General features: G+C 37.6%; 1 protein-coding gene across 3 annotated transcripts in view; it reads right to left on the reverse strand.

Moving 5' to 3' along the window:
* PCDH7 (protocadherin 7) overlaps window positions 1-23,993 on the reverse strand; it is a 424,945-nt gene that overhangs the window by 164,307 nt on the left and 236,645 nt on the right. The window lies entirely within an intron of this gene.

Below are 23,993 nucleotides of genomic sequence, written 5' to 3' on the forward strand. Positions count from 1 at the left end.
CAAAAGCACTGATTTCACATTTCAGGCACCTTGCCTTCACTGTATTAGATAACATCTTTACTGCTAAAAATAAATCATGGTCCAAATCATCTGCAATAAATATTTTAAATAGATGCAAACTCTCTGAGCTATTAAAAGGTAAAGTGAAGACTTTTTGATGAACTCAAGTTTAAAAAAAAAAGAAATTGGGCTGTCAGGTTTTCTAAAAATCCTAAATTATTTGCCTTCAAGATCGCATCCATTGCTCTATGAGACTCATCAAGCATTAATGTACATGCATTAATACTACCAAAATTGCAGAGGGCCTGCAGATAAAGAGTTCTTCCATTCCCAGTTTCATTTTTTAAACAATATCTTGCTATTTTTGCAGCACTCAACACTAATACAGAAGTAATCAAATTAGCATTAGTGGTTCATGTTGCAAACTTCAATTTGCATTGCTACAACATCAAAGTAAAAATATTTGCATATCATAAGTAAAAGAGGTGGGGTTTAAATTAATTTAGGGTCTCAAACAAAATTAAGTAGGCCCGGATGGTAAATTAAATGATAAATTGTTCACAAATATCAAAATTAAATATATTCATACTTTCAAAAAAATCCCAAGGCCTGTGTACTAAATGCTAATGAAATATGAATATTAGAAAAAGAATGGAATATGACAGTGCATATGGAAAATGTTGGGTTTCTCATATTCTGAGAATTCTGTTTTAATTTAATTCAGACTATTGTGTTTACAGCTATTTATAAATCAGAGTATGTAGGTGATAACTCAGAGTGTGTAGGTGATCATTTTCTTTCTATCTATCTGTCTATCTATTATGTTTTTATCTAGCATGATATTCTGAGTCTAATTATTCTCAATATTTCACCATGTAGGGAAATACAGTGACTTTGATATACTTGTCGGCATAAACATGCCAAATTAATGTGATTTCCAAAAATATACATTCCTCCTTTTAGCACATGGTATTTTCATGAAGTTTCCATCTGCTTATCACAATGACTAATGTTTTAATACTCCATTCTTATGTGGTAATTCATTATGGCCAAAGTGGTAGAAACACAAAATTTTTATGTATGGGTATTTTTGTGCAACCCAGGTCTATATGCTTTCCAAGGAAGTAACATGTTTTCAAAGCTGCAAATCTGTCCTTTAAAAATAATTCACATTCCTGCTTTAGCTCAGTCTCACCCTGACAATGACTTAGTGAATGACCAACACTCTCAATATAATGCCTTCCCTAGAAATTAAATATTCCCTAATGTTTCCAGGAGGCATTATGTTCTTTCTTCCCTGGCACACACTCCTAAATTGCCTTAATATGAGAAGTATTCTCAAGGTCATCAGTATATAACTATGCACTGATTATTTTGTTGTTTCATGTTCTAACATTTAAACCAAAACACGTTCCTGTGGTACTACTTTGCTGTGAAATATTTCTAAAAAATAAAATAATTAAATGTACTCAAATCTATTTTATCTTTTAATCTGATGTGTGTATTAGAAAAGAAAGAAAATGCTATTTTATGAGCCATTGTCATGATTTTAAACAATGTAACATAATTTGAGAAATGCTAATGACAAAAATTTCCCAGAGATACTATAAATAGTATCCACCACATTTTATAGCTACTAAATAAGGTTCACGAAGATAATTTGACATCTATACTTGGAAACATTTGAGGTATTAGCCGGGTGTCCTTACAGAAAGGACACATAAATAAGTAAACAAGGAAAAGAAAGGATTTTCAAGTGGAAACTTGGAACAAAATATAGTTTATCATCTTCTTCTAACTTTTAACTTTCAAGCAATCTGTAAGTTAATTGTAAAATATTCAGGTGGGTAAGCAAGCAAAATAATGAGTATTACGTTCAGTTATCGATGGAAGAATTTTTATCCTTGGATTAAGTTTTGTTATTGTTGCTATTGTTTTTTGTTTGTTTGTTTGCTTTTCCCTGTGAGTTGGAATAGAGGAAGATTTTGGAGTATAGTCAACAACATTGATTAGCTTTTTCCATGACAAAATCAGAAAGAAATGGACTGAAGAGTCAGTCTCTCTAATCTACAACCTATGAAACTGTATTTTCTATGTAGGTGTAAAGTATCATAATGTAGTAGTGTAGACAAAGATATTTTCAAGGGCATTCTAATAATTTTACATTTTAGATAATAGAAATTGAATTGTTCAAAGATCACCTTTGTCATTGTTCAACCATTTCTTCATAATGACATTATAAAGTTATTTATTTGTTTGTTTATTGGCAGGGGGGGCAAGCGAAATAAGGATTGTCTATACATTTCTCAAAGGTTTTGATTTGCTACAATATCAATATAACAATGAATCATTTGATGATCTAAGTGGAAATAGCTTTTGTTTGTTTGTATGCTTTACCTAAGACCCTCATAGCTACCAACCATTTTTGTGAGATAATAATAATTCTATTCTCAGAAATATGAAGACAATTAAAAAAAAGACTAAATTGACCTTTTGAGAAGACAGGATGGAGATCTGAATATTAATGTAATCAGTAGCTGTCATTTAGAAGACAAGGAGAAATCCACTGCAGGCCAAACAAAACTGAAACTTAGATGTCTACAACTCAATAGAAATTATTAATAATAGAAGGGAGAATTCAACTTTAAAGAACTCAATATGGGAATTAAATCTTCTTTGTTTTTAGAAAGATTAAAAATACCCATCTCATATCTCTTAATTATTCCAGGTGGAAATTATGAAGTTTTCCAAGATGATTCTCACATAGGACTACGCTCTTGTTTAAGCAGGTCACAATAATTAGCACATCCTTGGATGATGACATTTTGCATTGAAAACCATTGTAGTTTGTTGCAGGATAGGAAGATGGTAGTACATCGATTTGTTGTAGTTTTAAAACTACACAGGCTAGAAGAAATAAAGTTAGATGAAAAGTAGTGAGCTGTTCAAGATTCGATAGCTCAAACTTTCCTTCTGCAAATGAGAACACTGCAGACAAAAGGGTTAATGCTTTGTTCAGGGTCACACATCCTGCAGCAGCGCTGGGATTCGATCTCATGATTCGATCTAATTCCAAGAATTGGGAATTGTGTTTATTTCAATGTGAGAATTGAGTAAGTCAAAGGATATTCAACTGAGATGGGTGAAGGTCTAGTCTCTGATAGGCACTGTGTATCATACTTTATAGACATTTGCAAGAAACGGAAGATTCAAGACCAAATCTAGAATTCCTAATCCAGCACTCTTTTTGTATGTTTTCACAGTGGCAATGGCAGACAAACACTCCACTTGCAAAGACTCCTGGATGTTTAAAAGAGAGAATCCAAGAACCCAAGAATGACATTTTGAAGATTTTGTTTCAGTGTAGTCTCTAGTGATAACGCAAGACTTTGTGTTAAAACTAACCTTTGCATATTGATCCCTCAAAGAATAGTCATGCAATTATTTTTTTGTATTTTCTATACTTTTATTAATTGATGTATTTGAACTTTTTAAAAAACAATTAACGTTTATTTGAGAGAGAGAGAGAGAGAGAGAGAGAGCAAGTAGGGGAGGGGCAGAGAAAGAGGCAGACACAGAATCCAAAGCAGGCTTCAAGCCGACAGCACAGAGCCCAATGCGGGGCTCCACAAACTGTAAGATCATGACTTGAGCCAAAGTCGGATGTTTGACTGAGCCACTCAGGCACCCCTATGTATTTGAACTTCAAGTGTGTTTTACTGATTCCCTTAACCCTTAGCTCTGTAAACAACGAACATAATTGTTTTCTCAAGTGCGTCAATCTTAGCACAATAGATACTACTGTGAGATCACTACTTCCTACTGCAAGAAGCCCTAGTCTAGGCAGTCTCATGAATTTACCATAGAGCCAGTGGAATGCTCTATAAACCTACACAAAGACTTTCTTCGACTCAGTGGCGTGGGGCACTCCGACAGCACTGAATATCAACAGACAAACGGAAATATACTGTTACAATGCTATTATTAGCATTTATAACAGCTCCAGTGCTCTTGATAAATGAAGCCACATTAATTAGTTTCAAGATCTTATTCTCACTTTGGCATATCCAGTAGCACTTCTGAACATGCAATTAAAATATTTCAAAATGTCACTTATGTTTCCATTCTACAAGAAATGCATACTGATTATGGCCCCTTGATTTGGACTAGGTCACATAGATACATACATTTAGAAACAAAAATCTGTAAACATTCTAAGGGTTAAGAAATCTCACCTGCGTTGCTTGCGATACAAACTGATGAGACATAAAACCATCAGTGATCGTGCAAATGTACAACAGCAGTCGTTTTCTGAGTCAGAAATGTTTGCTGTTACATAATCTGGTTACAGGTTTAATCCTGGTAAGTTGGCTTTCCTGTTATTTTGGAAAATGTAAATTCAGTGAGGAGTTTTGATGGCAATCAGTGAAAACAGACCTTTTTGACATTCCATAAGTTAAGCTAGCTCTTTATGAAACAAATAGCATAGTTGATTTCGAGGTTAAATGGTAGTCCATGCAGTGACTTTAAGACAAATTATCACTGTCCCTTAAATATTTGGAGATTATTTTTCATCTTGGTCCAATGAGTATGAAACATACTTTGGTTCATACTAAACATAGCTTAATTTTTTTAATGTTTATTTATTTTTTTTTGGGGGGGGAAGGGGCAGAGAGACGGAGATACAGAATCTGAAGCAGGCTCCAGGCTCTGAGCTGTCAGCACAGATCCCGATGTGGGGCTTGAACCTATGAACCTTGAGATTATGACCTGAGCCGAAGTTGGATGCTTAACGGACTAAGCCACCCAGATGTCCCATACTAAGCATAGTTGAAAATGAGATAGTTACTTTTTTTTTTCCTTTTCCATTGAAAAGAAAGCTAAATTACAGATTAGATGGGATGAAGCTAGAGATTAGTAAATACATGCATACATACAGATATGTGTGCATATAAAATAAATGGTATAATCTTTTTTTTTTCCAAGTTGTCTGGCCAGTGTAGGTCCACCTTGACTTCTTGTGTACAAGTAGTCAGGGACCAAAGTAAAGCTACAAAAGAAGCCCCCGCAGTTACCCTCGTGATCCTAGCAAGAGTCTACAGATGTCTGGATAGCCGTAAAGGCAGGAATGTTCCAGGTGCTATCACAACTAGACCCAAGTGTTCGTCCTATCCTGGAGATGCGAAAGACAGCAGAAGAGGTGGCGGAAGGAGAAGAACAGATGGGAACATTACTGTCAAATGTGCGTGAGGTCAGTAAAGTAGCTGGAGAAAGAGAAGCAAACAAACAGAAATGCTGACATCCTCGATGGCGTCTTAACGCATAACGTAGAACAGGTCATAAAAATTACGCAAAGGGTTAGGAGTGATTTTGCTAATTAATTTGAAGAGGGATTTCAGAAGAAGTCTGGGTGGCAATGATAGCTTTGGTCAGAAAATCAAATCAGTCCTCGGTGTCAGGCTTTAATGGCACCAGGGTTCTGTCTCCTCTCGGCGAGAACGTACCGTGGGCTCTCCTGAGAGAAAACTCCAGAATGTAAGCAGATTTGCCAGGAAAAGGGAGGTGAAGGCGTGATGTGAGCAAAAACTGAGAGGGAAGTTGTAGGTGGGAGAATGTGCTGGAAAGGCTTGTGAAGTTCTTCTAAGGAGACATGTTCAGGAAAGTGAGAACAAACTAGAGCATGACTCAACCTTCCTCCCCATTCTTCCTCTGCACACTGCCCTTTGCTCTACTGCCCCTGCAGCCCTCTGTCCATGCACCACCAATAGAAACAGAACTGAGCCTGGCCCACAAAGGTGAATGGTACTCAAAAGTGTAAGAGAGATGAATTCTGACTGCCTCTATGCTAGGGGAAAAAAAAAAAAAAAAAAAGAAGAGAGCTAATATTTGAAAAAAAGCAAACCTCGGTGACATAGAGCGCAAAGTATTTTCCGTATCAGATCGGCATTGGCATCAGAAGTCTTCACATACAGGATCAAGGTTAAGAAGGGTGAAGACCGAATCCTTTATTATTCTTGGATGCTGTATTATAATACATAAACTGATATATTCTATTAATTTAAAAGAGGATCTTCGAGGAGCTTGTACTTTATTCAGCGATAGAAGAGGGGCTTTTTATTGTCTAAAATTGATTTGATTTCTAATAAAATATTTGCTTCAACCTTGGGCAGCAAGGCAGCAGATAGTTCAATGTGAGACAGTAATATTATGAAAAATTGTGATATTTTTTTCATGCAGCTCAAAGCCTCCTGTGTTATCCATCAAATCCATTTCCCTTGTAACTAAATCTGTCATAAATCTAGGCATCCAAAAATGAAATATGTTTCCTAACAATAATCTACTGTCAATAAACTTAATAAAGCCTTTAAATGATACAACACTTTCTGGTGGTTTTAAAATGCTTCACAAATAAATTATTGATCCTGGTAGTTAATGGTGATATTAATAGTAATTATATTAATAGCAAATACGAAAATTAGGTATGGGCGAGGGTTAATTTGTTCCAGCCATTGGAGCTCTATTTTTCTTTTAATCTTTCATGATTATAAGCAAACAAAATAATAGGTAAATGCATATTCTGCTAGAAATTATATTTAGTCTATGTGAAATAAACCAAAAATGATTCCATTTTTAAAAATTTAAGAATTGCTGAAAAATTTGAGGTAGCTTTTAGGAATTAAAAGAATAAACAGTTTTCAGGGGCGCCTGGGTGGCTCAGTCAGTTGAGCTTCCAACTTCAGCTCAGGTCATAATCTCACAGCTCGTGGGTTCAGGCCCCGTGCCTGCCTCGGTGCTGACAGCTCCGAGCCTGGAGCCTGCTTCGGATTCTGTGTCTCCCTCCCTCTCTGACCCTAACCCACTTGCATTCTGTCTCTGTCTCTCTCAAAAATAAATAAACATTTTTAAATTTTTTTTAAAAAGAATAAACAGTTTTATTTACAATTGCTAGAATTCCCTAATTCAACAATGAATTGATCACTTGTATCTGGGTGAGTAGGATAACCTACATTCACTTTTTCTTTATAATCCTTGTGTTTTCTTCTTTTCAGAATCCACTGTAGAAAACATAATATGAATATTGAAATTAGAAACAGTTCTTACTGTTCATGTTTGGCTTCATCTTATATCTTACATTATCTATTGCCTAGATAAATTGCATTAAGCATGTAAAGAGAACCCATGTTTGTCCCTAGTAGCTGAATACACTCTCTCCAAAAAAACAAAAAACAAACAAACAAAAAAACCTACACTACTTATAACATCTCAGTTTTAATATTGATCTTGTAAGTTTCAGATTAGTGCGTTTGAATTATTGGTCTGATATTTAGGAAAATGTGTATTTTGTTACCAGAAAGCTCTCATGTAAATAGTCATGTTGAATACTTTTATGCCTAATGTTATTTTACTTGAGACTCATAAGGTGTTAAGTGAATATTAACACCCTACGTTATCTTAAAGAAAGAAGCATATTTAGCCTTTATATGAGGAAACAAAGAAATCAGAAGGTTACTTATTCCTGAAAACTATTAACACTGCTGGTCTAATAGTCCAAACAAAGGAGGTAAGGTTGTTGAAACTGTTCCTATCACTGTGACAACAATTCTCTTTTACAGCAATGTCTCAACCTATTCTCAGGGTGGGGGCCATGATGCCATACCTGTGTATAGGAAAATAAACATCATCAGACTGAGGGTTGTGAATAAAAACTCACTGTAAGGTAACAGGTGAAACGTCTCTGTGGAATGAACATTCACTATTGAAAACTCTGGTCCAATAAGCACTAAAGAACGTAATTCATTTTATGCATGCTTGTGATCAGATACTGGAAGAGATACAAAGGTAACAAAATAGTGCCTGGCTTCAAGGGCCCTTGCATCTAATTGGACATCAAAACATATGGAAGTGAGAAGTAACAATATTAGGCAAGGAGAATAAAATAAAGACTGGAATTCCAGATCATATGATATTGCCTGCCTTATGCATGCCAGAAGAGTATTGTTTCAGAGTGAGAGAAGATTCTGGTGCGGTTTGGAAGGGAACATACTTTCTGTTTTCGTATCACTGTATATTACAAATGTCAAACCACGTTTGACCTATGAGTGAGAGTCAATCGGTACTGAAGCTTGTAACATTGATCATCTCATTGTTTATTATCATCTCTAACATTTTCTTATTTAGCAAAAGGATTAAACAAATTATCAGTCAAAGGTTAAGCTTTAATTTCGGGTTGTGCCAAAATACTTTTTAAGGGAGCATTCCTTCAGACTATTTGATGATGCACTAATCTTTCCTCACCCATAAAAATTGTTATTAGCTAGAAGTGTCCCAAATATGATTTGTTTTGTGGTTTTGTTTAATAATGACATTATTTGTATTAATGTCCAGAGATAACAATTTCTCTTGCCATATTTAAGATGCCTGTCTATTCCTTTATTTAATTTCAGTGAAAACTGAGTATTATTTACCAAAGAGTGAAAAAAAAAACTTTAATTTTTGACAAACATTCATAGGTAGCATATTAATTATGGATGTATTTCATTATAGATATTACTAAAGCAACGAAGCATATGGGCCCTTATTAAGTGCCAGATATTACTGCATAATGTAATTCGTACTTTTAACCCTCACAAAAACTTTGAACATACTATTATTCCAATTTTTATTGCAAATAATGAAATCAAAGCTCACAAAGTTTAACTTGCCTGAGATCACATAGCTAAGTAAAGATTTGAACATAGGTGAATTTGAACCAAATCATAATTTCCCACTAAATCACAGCACTTTTCAATACAAAAATATTTTCATCAATGAAAGTGTTTATATCCTGCTGACGGCAGGGTTGTGTGGATTGTCAAACTAATGCTAAGATTCTACTGTTGGAGGTTTGAAATAATTCTTACCTGGAACGTAGCACAGAAACAGTATTTGGAAAATAATCAGTGATCTATAATCATTTCATTTTACAGATGAGAAAATTAAGGCTCAAAAAAAAAAGTCTATTGCCCAAGTAAACATTCTGAAGATTGAGCCAGAATTGAAAAAACAGTTCTCCTGAGTAGTAACAGCTGCCGATAAATTTAAAAGATGTTTTCTTGGGGCGCCTGGGTGGCTCAGTCAGTTAGGCGTTGGACTTTGGCTCAGGTCATGATTTCACAGTTCGTGGGTTCGAGCCCCTCATTGGACTCTGGCTGACAGTTCAGAGCCTGGAGCCTGCTTCAGATCCTCTCTCTTTCTCTCTCAAAAATAAATAAACATTAGATTTTTTTTTTTTTTTAAGATTTTTTTCTTATGTATTCGTAAGATAAGAAAGTCCGGACCTGTGAACTCAGGTTTTTAAACAAATGTCCCTAATGTAAATTGGGCCCTACATATAATGACCTTTTGGATGATGCTCATAAAACATGGCCAAGCAGCAAAGAAAATTCAGAGTACGCAAGAAAAATAAAGGGCTAGAACATTTCCGACTTGTATGAAGACGTGGCACCATGCCGACCACCATATTATTTAACTACCAAATAATATTCATTTCAAAATGGCCTACAGGGGTCTTTAAGAGGCAAAAGACAATTGTTCAAAGTTCTTCACTCATTGAAAGCACCTGGTTAGGTGACTTGCCAGAGTTACCCAGGGAGCAGAGAAGGAAGAAAGGCCCAGAATTTAGGCTGTATGATAAACAGCCACAGGCCTCCATGGAACCTCCCGGCCTCTCACCGTCATGAAGAAAAGACCGAATGAGTAACTGGAATCCTGAAGTGGAATTTAGATAGATAATTTCTGAGAACAACACAGTGCCAGAAGACGTACCCTTGGTGATACTGCTTAATATGCCGCCATATTCCAAAGCTGGCTGAAATAGAAGTCATATTCTCCACAGGCATGCACCCCACCCAGATATGGGAGGCAAGGGGAGAGAGGAAAAAAAAAAAAAACAAATCTTATCTTGTCTCCAGAAGTCTTCCATTGATAGATAAGGCAGGTCCTACCCTGACTTCAAAACGCCTAATTGAGGACTCCACAGACAGAAGTGGGCCAAATTCTCTGGGGAATGAGGTAAGGGGACAGAAGAAAATGGGGAGAGGGGCTGAGAAGATTTAGGACATATGCAAAGGTGACAAAAATAAAATAATCTAGTGTTGGAAGAATCTGGATGTTAGTTCTGACTTTTACAAATATGAAAACAGACCTAAATATTACTAGGACATTTTGTCATATCTGTGTTTACAGGAGGCTTTTAAAGAAAAATATAAGTGCCTGCTTATGTACCAATATTGTGTATTTACTACAGATAGAAGTATTTAAAATAAAAATTTATCTAGACAAGTAAAATAATCAACCACACATTTTCATTGGCAATGGCTATTTACAAATAAGCACAGCATGGATTTAAATAATTTGCTATTACTTATGAAACTAAATTTAGTAAATTAGTTTGGTTTAGTTTAGTAATTATACAGTTTCCAGATGAGCTACTGATGATTTTTAATGAAATAAAACAATTCTCACTTCCTGCCCTTGAAAATCAAGACTTATAATTGTTTTCTCTTATTAAACAGTGACTTTTGTTCTAATTCTTGGCAAGAACGAGATTAGAAATAGGCAATAAGATCTTATCAATGGCAACCAAACATTTTCCCATAGCGTTGCATTTTCTGGCTTTTCTTTAAGCATTTTATATCGAAAGTAGAAATAAATCCTCCTGAAGGTGCTAAAAATCAGTTTGAGATTTAAGAGATTAATTTTTGGAAACTTTAGCGATGAAACCCACTGATACTGTGATTTGTAGTTGTTAACCAGAGAAATCCTAACAGTGAAGAGATGAGCATTTACGAATGACCACACTATGAGGATTGTATATTCTTTCAATGTAAGACAAATGTTCACCTGCAAAGGTAGGGATTTATCAGGGCCAAAAGGCATTGAAAGACATAATGGAAAAGCTGCAGGGGGTCTGTGGCCAGAGACCAAAGGACGGCCTGGGAAACACTGAAATTTCTATCTGGTTTAAAAACACTCAGTGAGGTGTAGGGTGGGGCAGCTTTAACATTCACAGACCATGAGTGTTGATAAATTTTAAAAACACTGCAGTTTCTGAAAAGTCAAAAGGTGTTTTCACTATTGTAATATGAAAAAGCAAATCAACATGGATGGAACTGGAGAGTGTTATGCTAAGTGAAATAAGTCATACAGAGAAAGACAGATACCATATGTTTTCACTCTTATGTGGATCCTGAGAAACTTAACAGAAACCCATGGGGGAGGGGAAGGGAAAAAAAAAGAGTGGGAAAGAGCCAAAGTATAAGAGACTCTTGAAAACTGAGAAAAAACTAAGGGTTGATGGGGGTGGGAGGGCAGGGAGGGTGGGTGATGGGCATTGAGGAGGGCACCTGTTGGGATGAGCACTCGGTTGTATGGAAACCAATTTGACAATAAATTTCATATTAAAAAAAAAAAGCAAATCAAGGCTAAGCTGCTATCAGAATATCAAAAGTGTTCAGTAGTTAAAAATGAATGAATGAATGAATGAATGAATGAATGAAACAAATTGGGAAAACTAACATTTTGTTTTGTAAAATGCACGTACCTTAAAAACATAAGAAAAGTGGGCACAGGTAATATCTCTGAAGAATGTCTGCTGATGATCATTTGAACATTTAGTGTTAGTCTTCCTGGGATACAGAAGACCATGGAGAATATCCAGCGGTTTTTGTATGACTAGAAGTAGTTTGGGATAACAATGATCTTCTCTTTGTAAAGGAGGGACACATATTTGTGGAGAAAAATGATTCTGATGATTCTGAATAGGTAGTATTACTCAATTTTTAGGACATTCCAAAGTGATATGTTCTCTCTGGGAATCTTTTTCATGGCTGTTTGGTAGGCCAACCTATGAGTGGTTTGAGGCAGTCAGCATTAAATAAAATTTAAGACTTCCCCAGTTCTCCCTTCCCATACAGGGGAGGGGAGACAGCAAGAGGGAGAGAGAGAGACAGAGACAGAGACAGAGAGAATGAAAGGCAAAGAGCAGAAAGAATTTGAAAAGTACTGCTTGTCTCTATCTCTCTGAGGATTGTCTGAACTAGAATTAGAATTAGAACTAGAACTAGTTAGAACTAGAACAAGAACTAGAATTAGAAGTGGCGCTTGAAGATGGAACTGAATGGTTCCATCAAGTCCCAAAACTTGAACGGATGAAACTTGAGCTGCCTCTTGGGGATGAACAAAGAGAGTGGTTGAGACAGAAACTACTCTTGGTGAAGATGCTGTAAAGATTATTGAAATGACAGCAAAGTATTTAGAATATTACATAAACTTAGTTGATAAAGCAGGGATAGGTTTGGAGAGGACTGATTTCTCTGAGGATTGTCTGCCCCTCGAAATCTCTCTGCTGACAGAGAGCTAAGAGCACCAAAGTCAGCCAGTCACAGGCTCCAGAAGTGCAGTGTGGCTGCCTTCTTGACCTGATGGTTCTTTCCAGAGACATATAATCTATGTACTGCACTTAAGTTATTTATTTATTTATTTATTTATTTATTTATTTATTTATTTTAAAGAGATAGACAGTGAGCACAAACAGGGGAGGGGCAGAGGAAGGGGGAGAGAGAAAATCCCAGGCAGGCTCCACTCTCAGCGCAGAGCCTGATGTACGGCTCCATCCCACGACCCTGGGATCATGACCTGAACTGAAATCAAGAGTAGGACGCTTAACCTCGACTGACTGAGCCACCCAGGCGCCCCTGAACTTAAGCTATTAAGAGTGAGAAAGATGGTGAGAGAAATATAAGCCAACTAAATAAGGAGCCTCTTTCTTTTGTAGCTGTTACTAATTCCTCTCAGCTTACTGCCTGCCTCCCTCAACAGCTCTGCCTCCAAAGCAGCCACCATAAGGTATCTTAAAAAAAGGAGTGATACTCCAGCATTTTTGAAATATTTGCTTACATTAAATATGGCCCGACTTTAGAGACCTCTGAGTGGGACTATCCTTTCCAAAGGAGATTGTAAAATACTAACTCACATTCTTAATTTGTCTTGGCACTCCTGGATATTTTGGTTAATTATCAGAAATTAGCTTGAGGGAAAGATTAATCTTTGTACGTAGCCAACACACAACTGGTAGTTTCTAGTTAGTGAAGCCCCATGACAGCTTCCACCACGTCTTATCTTTATCAAGAAAAATGGGACGCTTATGTGGTGAAAGCACCCGTAAGCCAATTTAGTTCATTACATATCTAACTTTGGTTATGAAGTAAAGAAGTCTTGAATTTATTTTTTTAATTTTTTTTTCACCGTTTATTTATTTTGGGGACAGAGAGAGACAGAACATGAACGGGGGAGGGGCAGAGAGAGAGGGAGACACAGAATCCGAAACAGGCTCCAGGCTCTGAGCCATCAGCCCAGAGCCCGACTCGGGGCTCAAACTCACGGACCGCGAGACCGTGACCTGGCTGAAGACGGACACTTAACCGACTGCGCCACCCAGGCGCCCCAAGAAGTCTTGAATTTAAAAAAAAAAATCTTTCATATTTAGTGAGAAAGGATTAAGTTTTTATGGAAAATTTTTGTGTTGTTTTCCTCCCCAGATGACCAGAAGTATTATTTCTAGAAATCAAAAAGAGAAATTCATATTTAAATAACAAAGAAAAGGGCACCTGGGTGACTCAGCCCGTTAAGCATTGGACTTGGGCTCAGGTCATGAGCTCACGGTTCACGGGTTCCAGCCCTCATCGGGCTCTGTGCTGCCAGCTCAGAGCCTGGAGCCTGCTTCAGATTCTGTGTCTCCCTCGCTGCCCCTCTCATGTTCATCCTCTGTCTTTCTCTCAAAGATACATAATAAATATTTTAAAAATAAGAAGGAAAGAAAGAAAGAAAGAAAGAAAGAAAGAAAGAAAGAAAGAAGAAAGAAAGAAAAAGAAAGAAAGAAAGAAAGAAGAGAGAAAGAAAGAAAGAAAGAAAGAGGAAAAGTGCAATGATCAGATTTCACCTACTGACACCAGAAGTTAGGACTCGGCAAGAGAAACAGGAAGGTATCTAGGAGCACTTTTCCTTCAATGCAATTCTAGAGCACAGCTGGGCTAAGTGACAAGGGTATCCGCCCCAAGTCTGCACCTTCCACCCCCACGAACACCCCGTGCCATTGCTGTTGTGCTAGAGATTGAACGAGCCTTGCTTTTTCTAGAAGTCAGAAGGTGAATACACATAAATGCAAGAAGCAACATTTTCCAGCAAATTTCAGGTTGTATTTTTTTTTTTTTCTTAGAAGGAAAGCAATTCAATCCATTTGGGTAATTTTTCCAAGGCAAAATTGAGAGGTATTATAATAGAAACTACTAAAATTTCTGCCCTCAAGTACACTCTGGATAAAAAAAGGGATCTGAACTAAGTTTAAAAAAAAAAAAAAAAGGGAAGAGGAGGAAGAATTAGAATCTGTCCTCTAGTACCACAGTGGTGCTGGTACATCTTCTCCAGGGCCGTTTTGCTCCATACTTTCCTCCTTTCACCCACTACCCTCCTGCCCACGACCCACCATTACCACCATCACTCTCTCTTCCTTTAGCGCATTCAACTTTTTGTCTCCTGCCTCAAGTCTCAATTGCTATTTTCTTTTTCTTTTGGCATGCTACTAAACCAATCCGCCTAAAAATTCCAATAAGGTATTTTTCTATCCAAGAACTGCAGGCAATCCTTCGCCATACTCAAAGTTAAACCTCAAGGGGTCTGTGTTTTAATCCTAACACATTTATCCAAATTCATCTCCCTAAATAATGCTCTCTCCAAACTAATCTCCCCTCTGATTCCAAACATGTCACAGAATTTCTCAAACTGTTCCTATGCTCACTCTTTGAGTGCCTACCATTTGCCCCTTTACCCATCCAAAATGCATTGAGTTTGGAGTTCCAGGCTGCTTGTGGTGTTTCCCATAATCTCTCCCTACTCTGCCCATTATTTTTAAATTTGATTTTTATCTATACCATACCCTTGGCCACTTAAAAGCAAATTTACTATGCGTTTAATTAGTGTCCAAAAATATACTCCCGTATATCTTAGGGAATTTGTTTCTGGATGTCTTATTTCTTCAATCGTGTTATCTTTTGAGAGGTCAGCAAAGACATCTACCATTTGCTCAAATCTCTTAGTAACTCTGAGTATCCATCTCTTATCTAGTAAGTGTTCGAGAGATTTTTTTAAATTTTATTTATATATATATATTTAATGTTTATTTGAGAGAAAGAGAGAGAGTGAGTGGGTGAGGGCAGAGAGGGAGACGCAGAATCCGAGGCAGACTCTAGGCTGTGAGCTGTCTGCACAGAGCCCAATGAGGGGCTCGAACACGAACCACCATGACCTGAGCCAAAGTCGGATGTTTAACTTTCTGAGTCACCCGGGAGCCCCTCAAGAAACACTTGTAAGAGTGAAACTGTCTATGGTAGTAGGAAATAAACATGATGGCAAACAAGTTGGCAAGAGATATATTTTAGAATTTGTTCAATTTGAAGTCGAGTATGAGTTTGTGCTGACAAGTGAGTTCAAGTCTGCGGGGTGGGGTGGGTGGAGCACAGATGAGATGGACCAGGCTTGATTGTGCCTAAGTAATTATATATCATGCTGGTAGGTAGAAAGCTTTGGGCGTGGGATGATGTGGGTGAGACCAGTGATTTTAGGAGCAAATTAAGATCTGTGAGGTGTAACTGAGTTTGAAAGATTATTTGTGCTGTGGAGGACAACAGCCTTAAAAATAGGTTGGGCATTATAATAGTTTTAATGACCTCAGTCTTCCTAAGAGTGATATACTCCTTGGAAGCCCTGTGACACATACCTATGTCATAAACTGAGTCCCTGAATTTTACTGTAGTAAGGGACTTTGATGGGTCACACGAAACTTCTTTATTTTCTAGATGACAGTGGCCTCCTGATGTTTCCCTCTTAGAATCACTGCCTTAACTGTAGGAGAAACTTAGGATAGCGATAGTGTCTGTGGGGGTGGGAAACTATACACAAGGCATAAAACAACAAAACAAAACGAAACAAAACGAAAAAAAAAAAAAAGGCATACCTTGTTTTTTTTTGTTTTGTTTTATTGCACTTCACAGGTACTGCATTTTTTTTTTTTTTTTTTTTTACAAATTGAGGGTTTTTAGCAACCCTGCACTAAGCTAGTTTATGGGCACCATATTTCCAAGATCGGTTGCTCCCTTTGTGTCTCTGTGCCATATTTTGGTAATTCTTGCAATATTTCAAAGTTTTTCATTATGACCAAATTTGGCATGCTGATTTTGATGCTACTACTGTAATTGTTTTGGGGGGCCATGAACCATGCCTGTATAAGATGGTGAACAGAATCAACAGATGTGTGTGATGGGACACTTGGGTGGCTCAGTCGGTTGGGCGTCCGACTTCAGCTCTGGTCATGAGTTCGAGCCTCGCGTCGGGCTCTGTGCGGACAGCTCAGAGCCTGGAGCCTGTTTCAGGTTGTGTGTCTCCCTCTCTCGCTGCCCCACCCCCTGTCACACTCTGTCTCTGTCTCTCTCAAAATTACATAAACATTAAAAAAAATTTTTTTAAATAGATGTGTGTGTTCTGACTGCTCCATCAATCAGCCGTTTCCCTCTCTCTCTCCCTCTCCTCAGTACTCCCTATTCCCTGAGAGGCAATGATATTGAAAATGGGCCATTTAAGAACCCTACCATGGCCTCTAAGTGTTCAAGTGAAAGGAAGAGTCACAGGTTTCTAACTTTACGTCAAAAGCTAGAAATGATTAAGCTTAGTGAGGAAGACACATTGAGAGCCACGACACGCCAAAACTAGGCCTCTTGTACCAGTTAGCCAAGCTGTGGAGGCCAAGGAAGAGTTCTTGAGGGAAATTAAATGTGCCACTCCAGGGAACACACACATGATAAGAAAGGGCAACAGCCTTATTGTTGATTTGGAGAAAGTCTGAGTGGTCTGGATAGAAGATTAAAGCAGCCATAACATTCCCTTCAGCCGAAGCCCAATCCAGAACAAGACCCTGACTCCCTTTAATTCTGTGAAGGCTGAAAGAGGTGAAGAAGCTGCAGAAGAAAAGTCTGAAGGTAACAGAGGTTGGTTCGTGAGGTTTAAGTAAAGGAGCCGTCTCTATAATACAAAAGTGCACGGTAAAGTGAGGGGACGCCAATGTAAAAACTGCAGGAAGTTCTACAGAAAATCTCACTAAGATCATTAATGAAGGCGACTAAACAACAGATTTTCAACGTCGATGAAACAACCTTCTTTTAGAAGAAGGTGTCATGTAAGACTCACATAGCTAAGGAAGAGTAATCAATGCTTGGCTTCAAAAGACAGGCTGACTCTCTTTTAGGGGCTAATGTCGCTGAGGACTTTCCGTTGAAGGCAATGTTCGTTTACCATTCCAAAAATCTTGAAGCCCTTAAGAATGATGCTAAATCTACCCTGCCTGTGCTCTATAAACAGAACAACAAAGCCTGCCTGACAGCACATTTGTTTACAACATGGTTTACTGAATATTTTAAACCCACTGTTGAAATGTACTGCTCAGGAAAAAAAAAAAAAAGATTCTTTTCTAAATATTGCTGCTCATTGACAATGCATCTGGTCACCTAAGCACTCTGATGGAACTGGATGAGATTAACATAGTTTTCATGCCTGATAACATAAAATCTATCATGTATCCCATGGATTGAGGAATAATTTTGAGTTTCAGTCTTATTGTTTAAGAAATACCTTTTGTAGCTATAGCTGCTGCAGATAGTGATTCGCCTGATGGATCTGGGCAAAGTAAATTGCAAACCTTCTGGAAAGAATTAATCATTTTAGATGCCATGAAGAACACTCATGATTCATGGGAAGAGATCAAAATATCAACATTCATAGGAGTTTGGAGGGAGTTGATTCCCACCCTCATGGATGCCTCTGAGGGGTTCAAGACTTCAGTGGAGGAAGTAACTGCAGATGTGGTCGAAACAGCAAGAACTAGAATGAGCAGTGGAGCCTGAAGATGGAACCGAATGGTTCTATCTCGTGATAAGACCTGAACAGATCAAACCTGAGCTGCCTCTTAGGGAGGAACAAAGAGAGTTGTTGAGACAGAAGCTACTCTCAGTGGAGACACTGTAAAGATTACTGCAATGACAACAAAATATTTAGGACACCACATAAACTGAGTTGATAAAGAAGGCAGGGACGGGGTTGGAGAGGACTGATTCCAAGTATGACAAAAAGTTCTACCGCGGACAAAATGCTATCAGAAGCATCGCATGCTACAGAAACATTTTTCATGACAGGAAGAGTCAACGGATGTGCCAGATTTCACAGTTGTCCTCCTTTAAGAAGTTGCCACAGCCACCCCAACCTTCAGCAACTACACCCTGATCAGTCAGTGGCCATCAACACCCATGACCCTCCAAGAGCCTCCACCAGCAAAAAGACTGACTCGCTGAAAGCTCAGATAATGCTTAGCATTTATAACAGTATTTTCAAGTTAAGGTATTTACAGGGTATTTTTCTTTTTTAGTCATCATGCTACTACACATTTAAAAGACTACAGTATGGTGTAAATATATGTACTCGGAAACCTAAAATATCCATTTAATTCACTTGACTTGCTTTATTGCAGTGGTCTGGAAAGCAAACCACACTATCTCTGAAGTATGCCTGTAAAATTAAAAGTTAACTGTACCAAACCAGCTGACTGACTCACATCAAAAGAAACACTGTGTTAAATCACCATCATAGCCCACAGATTTTAGACACTGCAAACGTAACATTGGTATTCAGATAAAGAAAAGTTGGCACACTTTTCATTTCCATAATAAGATTTCTGACAAAGAAAGAATGATTTTAGTTATAGAGAGATTTTTTCTTTTGTCTTAAAATGAGTCATATGAGTAACATGTATTATCACCGAGGCCGGGGCTTCTTAGATTTTCCGTAAATGTTAGGCAAATTATAAATAAAGCCTCTTCAATATTTTACTATTCAGATGAACTTTGTAGCTTACCATTTTAATCAGCATTGACTTTTTTAGGGAGAACTAATCCTTCAGGTGGCGGCCACCAGCCCCTCGCTGAAAGGAGATATTGACATAAAGTTTACCAGTGATTGTGCGTCTTGGTCAAAAATGTTTGAAAAACACTGACAAGGATGCTGGTTTCAACAAAGAAAGGCAGAGAGAGAGAAAGAGAGAGAGAGAGAAAGAGAGAGAGAGAGAGAGAGAGAGAGAGAGAGAGAAAGTGAGACAGAGAGAGACAAAAACAGAGAGATTGATTCTGATTCAAAATTGGGGGGTGGAGGGGGCAGGGATCTACAATTTTAATAAGGTGATTCTGATGCAGATGGCCTGAGGACTACATTTTAAGAAACACTGGTCAAGTTGACAGTCACCAATAAAGCTGGAATTACCTAGTCACAATTACCTGGGATTTTTTAGAGAAATAATCCTGCCTAAACTTGATTTACATAAACACACAGCAGGTGTTTAGGTTTATTTTCTTATTGCTTTGCTGCCAGAATTTGCAGTGTAATTGGAGCCTTGGTTTCAGTCTACTTGGGGGTGTTGTTTTGTTTCGTTTCGATTTGTTTCCCCAGATTGAGAAACCCGAATATAACCTCTGTTAGTTCTTTCTTAAGGCTTCTCTGACTGTATAGGCATTTAGTTTATACAATAAAGTTAAGAAACTCAGAAGCAAACTTTCCTTAAGAGCTATGATGGTTTACCTTTCAACTCAACACAGCTCTACCTTCTCAATCAGCTCTCGAAGGGAATTCTTTTGAGTATTTCTAATAATGTAGATCTGATAACTTCAAAAAGTAGATGATTCTATATTTGGATTACCTGAATTTTGCTAATGAGGTGCACATAATATTCTTTCCCAGGACTTTACCCACCAAACCACGGGACCACTGACCTTAGAGGCGGAAGTGTCATTTGTGTTTGAAACTACCTTACACTTTGCAAATAAGGAGCCCGAAGCTTAGCAAGATGAAGCGACTTTCACTACTTCACAAAACAGCATCTGAAAACCTGGACTCTTAATACTTTATACTACAACGACGCCTTTTTATCTATTGTTCTGTAGCTGTAGAAAATATTCTAAACCCATCTTCCACCAGACAAATCAAGTTAACAGTTGGCAATATGTTTTGTAAACCAGTATTGATTGTCTGGGATACTTAGAATTAGTAAAGAAAACGGTGCTTTCTCTTCATCTTCTAAGAAGTAATAGGAGAAAAAAAAAGTGTCTGGTACTTAAAATGTGTCATTCAACTCCTATAAAGTATTATTTGTGCCAGGAAGAAAGTGGAGCTACCGTTTCGTCACACTTCTGTGCTGTGTAATTTACAACAAAATTACAGCATAAGTCTATTTCAAAATTGTTATTAATAAAAGCCCATTGGTATAGCACTTACTATGTGCCTAAGTCACTCCGTGAAGGAAATGTGTGCAACACAATGCACGGGGTTCCGACTGTATGGCCTGACCACCTGGGTGAAAGTATTTAGATGAATTTTGGAAATTTTGAAACCATGTGGCTGAATTTTGGAAAATCCGGGTGAAGTAATGATCCTGAACCTCGATTTCCTCAGGTGTAAAATGAGGACAATATCACTGTGGTGATGATTAAGTTAACGTAATTCAGAGAGCAGAGTCTAGCACACGGGAGGTGATTGATGATCAGCAGTTAGTTTTTTAATTCAGGCAAAAGCTCTGTGAAAAGAGATGCTCAGTGAGGTCACTTAAGCGTCTAACGACGCTCAGCTCGGAAGCATAATAGATGAGGTCTGAGCAGGAGTCTGTTTGAGTCTAATGTCTATAATTTTATTCCCTATGGATATTTATTTGTTTGTTTGTTTTACTTATTTAATAAAGTTTATTTTTGAGAGAGAGATAGCGTGAGTGGGGAAGGGCAGAGAGAGAGAGAGAGAGAGAGAGAGAATCCCAAGCAGCTTCTGCACTGTCCTCGCAGAGCCTGATGTAGGGCTCGAACACACAGAACCATGAGATCATGACCTGAGCTGAAAAACAAGAGTCAGACACTTAACTGACTGAGCCACCCAGGCGCCCCTTCACTATTGGTATTTAAAACCAAAGAAACAAAGACTTTGAATTTTGTTCCACACACATTGGTGAGAGATAGGACACATTAAAATCATGTATTTCAGGGCTTTTAGCTATAATATTTCCTCTCTCTCTCTGTCCTCCTCCCCTCCCTTACTATAACTTTCTCTCTTCTCCTTTCTTCCCAAGCAGTCTTGGATCTATGAGACTCAAAAGTCACAAGTGCTCTTAAAGACAAGGCTTAGGAAATGGCTTGCAAATCTGGATGAGATTCTCCATCACTCCATTTTTCAATTTGTCGGTCTTCCCTGAATAGGTAGAGGCATCCCTCGGCTTCCTTTGGGTTTCTCCGTGTATTTCCTGAATTGCTTTTTCAAAGTGTCCTTCAGTTCCTGAAGGATTCACAGAATAGGCATTGACATTCCTCTGGAAAATCTTTGAGGGGGAAAAAAAAAAAAGACACGAAACAAAACCAAACTTCTTTCTTCTCTAGGAATTTGCCAGGTAAGTGCTGTGGTACAGCTTCAAGGGAAGAAGCACGAACGGTGTGTCTGAAAGTGTTCAGGTACTATTTGTGCATTCCATAGGGGCGACATTCAAAATAGTTAATAAACTGGTAAAGCGAGGGCATGGGGCATTCAGAGTGGACACCGGCCGTAAATAACCAGCAAGTCTAGGCTCTGCATTCTGACCTAAAACAGCCCTGTCTGTAGAGCTGAAATGACTCTTTGTTCCTGGCACAGTGCTTTAAACAAAAGAGGCTCTCAGTAAATATTCTCTGACCGAGATGCATACCAAATGCTATAAAGAGACGGAGAGATTATCATTTTATGCAGGATCCTGGAGCTGTTACATAAGTTCATGAGAAGAGATAATATTTGTGGACATTAATGTATGACTAGGAATTGTCCAAAAGGGAAAAAAGAGAGAGAGAGAGAGAGAGAGAGAGAGAGAGGGAGAGAGAAACACTGTCACAGGGCAAAGAAAACACAGAGGTATGCAGGCACAAGCACGCTTGAGAAATTTGGAGTTGTCTTTTGTCTCTGTGGACTATTACATGCCATTTTGGGTTTTACAACATTTAAGGAAAATTATTTTAACCCAGGTGATATTCCTGTTCGCACAGAGAAATAAACATGAATAATTGTTAAGCAACTCTGTATTAAAGCTTGAACTCAAAATGACTAGTGTACAAACTTAACTATCCTTTCAAAATCCCTGATTAAAAAAAATAAATGATTCTTTGTGGAAAAAAAAAAGTATGCACAATTCTGTGAATAGAATATTCATGGTGAGAAGCTTAGGGTTTAGGGTTATTTTAGGAGATTAAAGTAGGAAAAAAGCTAAAAGCTTCTGCTCATGTGTTCCCCCATCAAAAAGTCTCCAGGGTGCCTGGCCAGCTCAGTCCGTTAAGCCTCCGACTCTTGATTTCTGCTCAGGTCATGATCGCAGAGTTCTTGGGACCGAGCCCCGCACAGGGCTCTCTGCTGACAAGTGTGGAGCATGCTTGGGATTCTCTCTCTCCTATCTCTCTGCCCCTCCCCCACTTCCACTCTTTCTTCTCTCTTCTCTTCTCTCTCAAAATAAATTTAAAACAGATTAAAAAATAGTCTCCAACCCCATTGCTTTTTCACTCTGCCGTGATATCCTTTCTTTACATTTATGGGCACATTTTAATTCCTATTAACAGTGTTTCTGTTCTTTCCACCGAATCCTGGGAATTTACACAAGGCAAAGGCTCTGCATAATTAACCTTTTTTTTTTTTTTTTCCTGGAAGCTAAGAGATACTTGGAACACAGTGTCCCCTCAGCAAATATTTGCAAAATAAATAAAGCCAAAGAGAAACAGTGAAGACTGTATACAGAATAGTGTTCTTTGTGTCTTACGTTTGGTTTTTAAAGGCATGTTTTTAATAAAATCCAAGAAATGCATTTATTCCTCAAACATATATTGAAAACTTTCAAGGCCCGCTAAGTATGAGACTGAGTTGTTTATGAAGGAGACAGGATCTCTTAACTCACAAGATTCTCATTCTAGTGCAAGAGTCAGACACACAGACCAAGGCTCTTCTGAGCTGTTCTCTGGGTTTTGCGAGAACTATGTATAAAATGTAACTGTGTGGTTCAGTTTACTAGATTCCAGGACAAAAGTCTGCAATAATAGGCTTTCAGTGGTAAAGGTCCTACAGATTGAACGCTAGAGGTTTGAACTCAGAGAGTACTGATGCTTCATTTGTTGTATTCTTTGATTCTTGGGTTTAGGGAAATGCTAATCAAAACATTTTGTTCCGAAGGCTAACATTTATTAGTGTGTTTATTTTCAATGTTATTGTTAAATAGTTCACTCTGAATATATATATATATATATATATATATATATATATATATGAAAGTTTCTAAGATCTTATGGGCTTCTATAAGACAAACTGTTTTCTACAGTTGAAAGTATACTTTGGTTTATACAATTGTCTGTATTTTCTGCCAGTCACAGTCTGTATAGTTTTTTTTACAAGAGCATAAACTATAATTTTAAACACAGAGAGAGCAAAGTCAAAAAGACATCATATGCAGACTGTCCACTGAAGAGCATAATATAAACTATAAGAATTGTTTGATTGTAAATGTGCAGGAAATTGTATTTGGCCGAATTTTAGAAAATATCTATTGCCAGCTATTAGGCTCTTTTATGATTAGTTTTGAAAGCACAGTCTGAAATTACAATTCAAACAAAACCAAAAAAAAAAAGCAAGACGGTAAAAACCAATTGTGTTTATGACTTAGATTTTTTTTTTTTTTTTGTAATGTCAGTCATTGCTCTCTCGTAGTTCAACATCCTTCTTAGCCACAATCCTTATATGGATTTATGACAGCTTTAAAATTATTATAATTTTGTGACAAGTTGTTTCTACTTTAAATAACCACACCTTATTCAATTGGTTAATTT

This window comes from Herpailurus yagouaroundi, unplaced genomic scaffold, assembly GCF_014898765.1.
Source record: "Herpailurus yagouaroundi ecotype Mexico unplaced genomic scaffold, PumYag 28, whole genome shotgun sequence".
NCBI classification, from domain to species: Eukaryota; Metazoa; Chordata; class Mammalia; order Carnivora; family Felidae; genus Herpailurus; species Herpailurus yagouaroundi.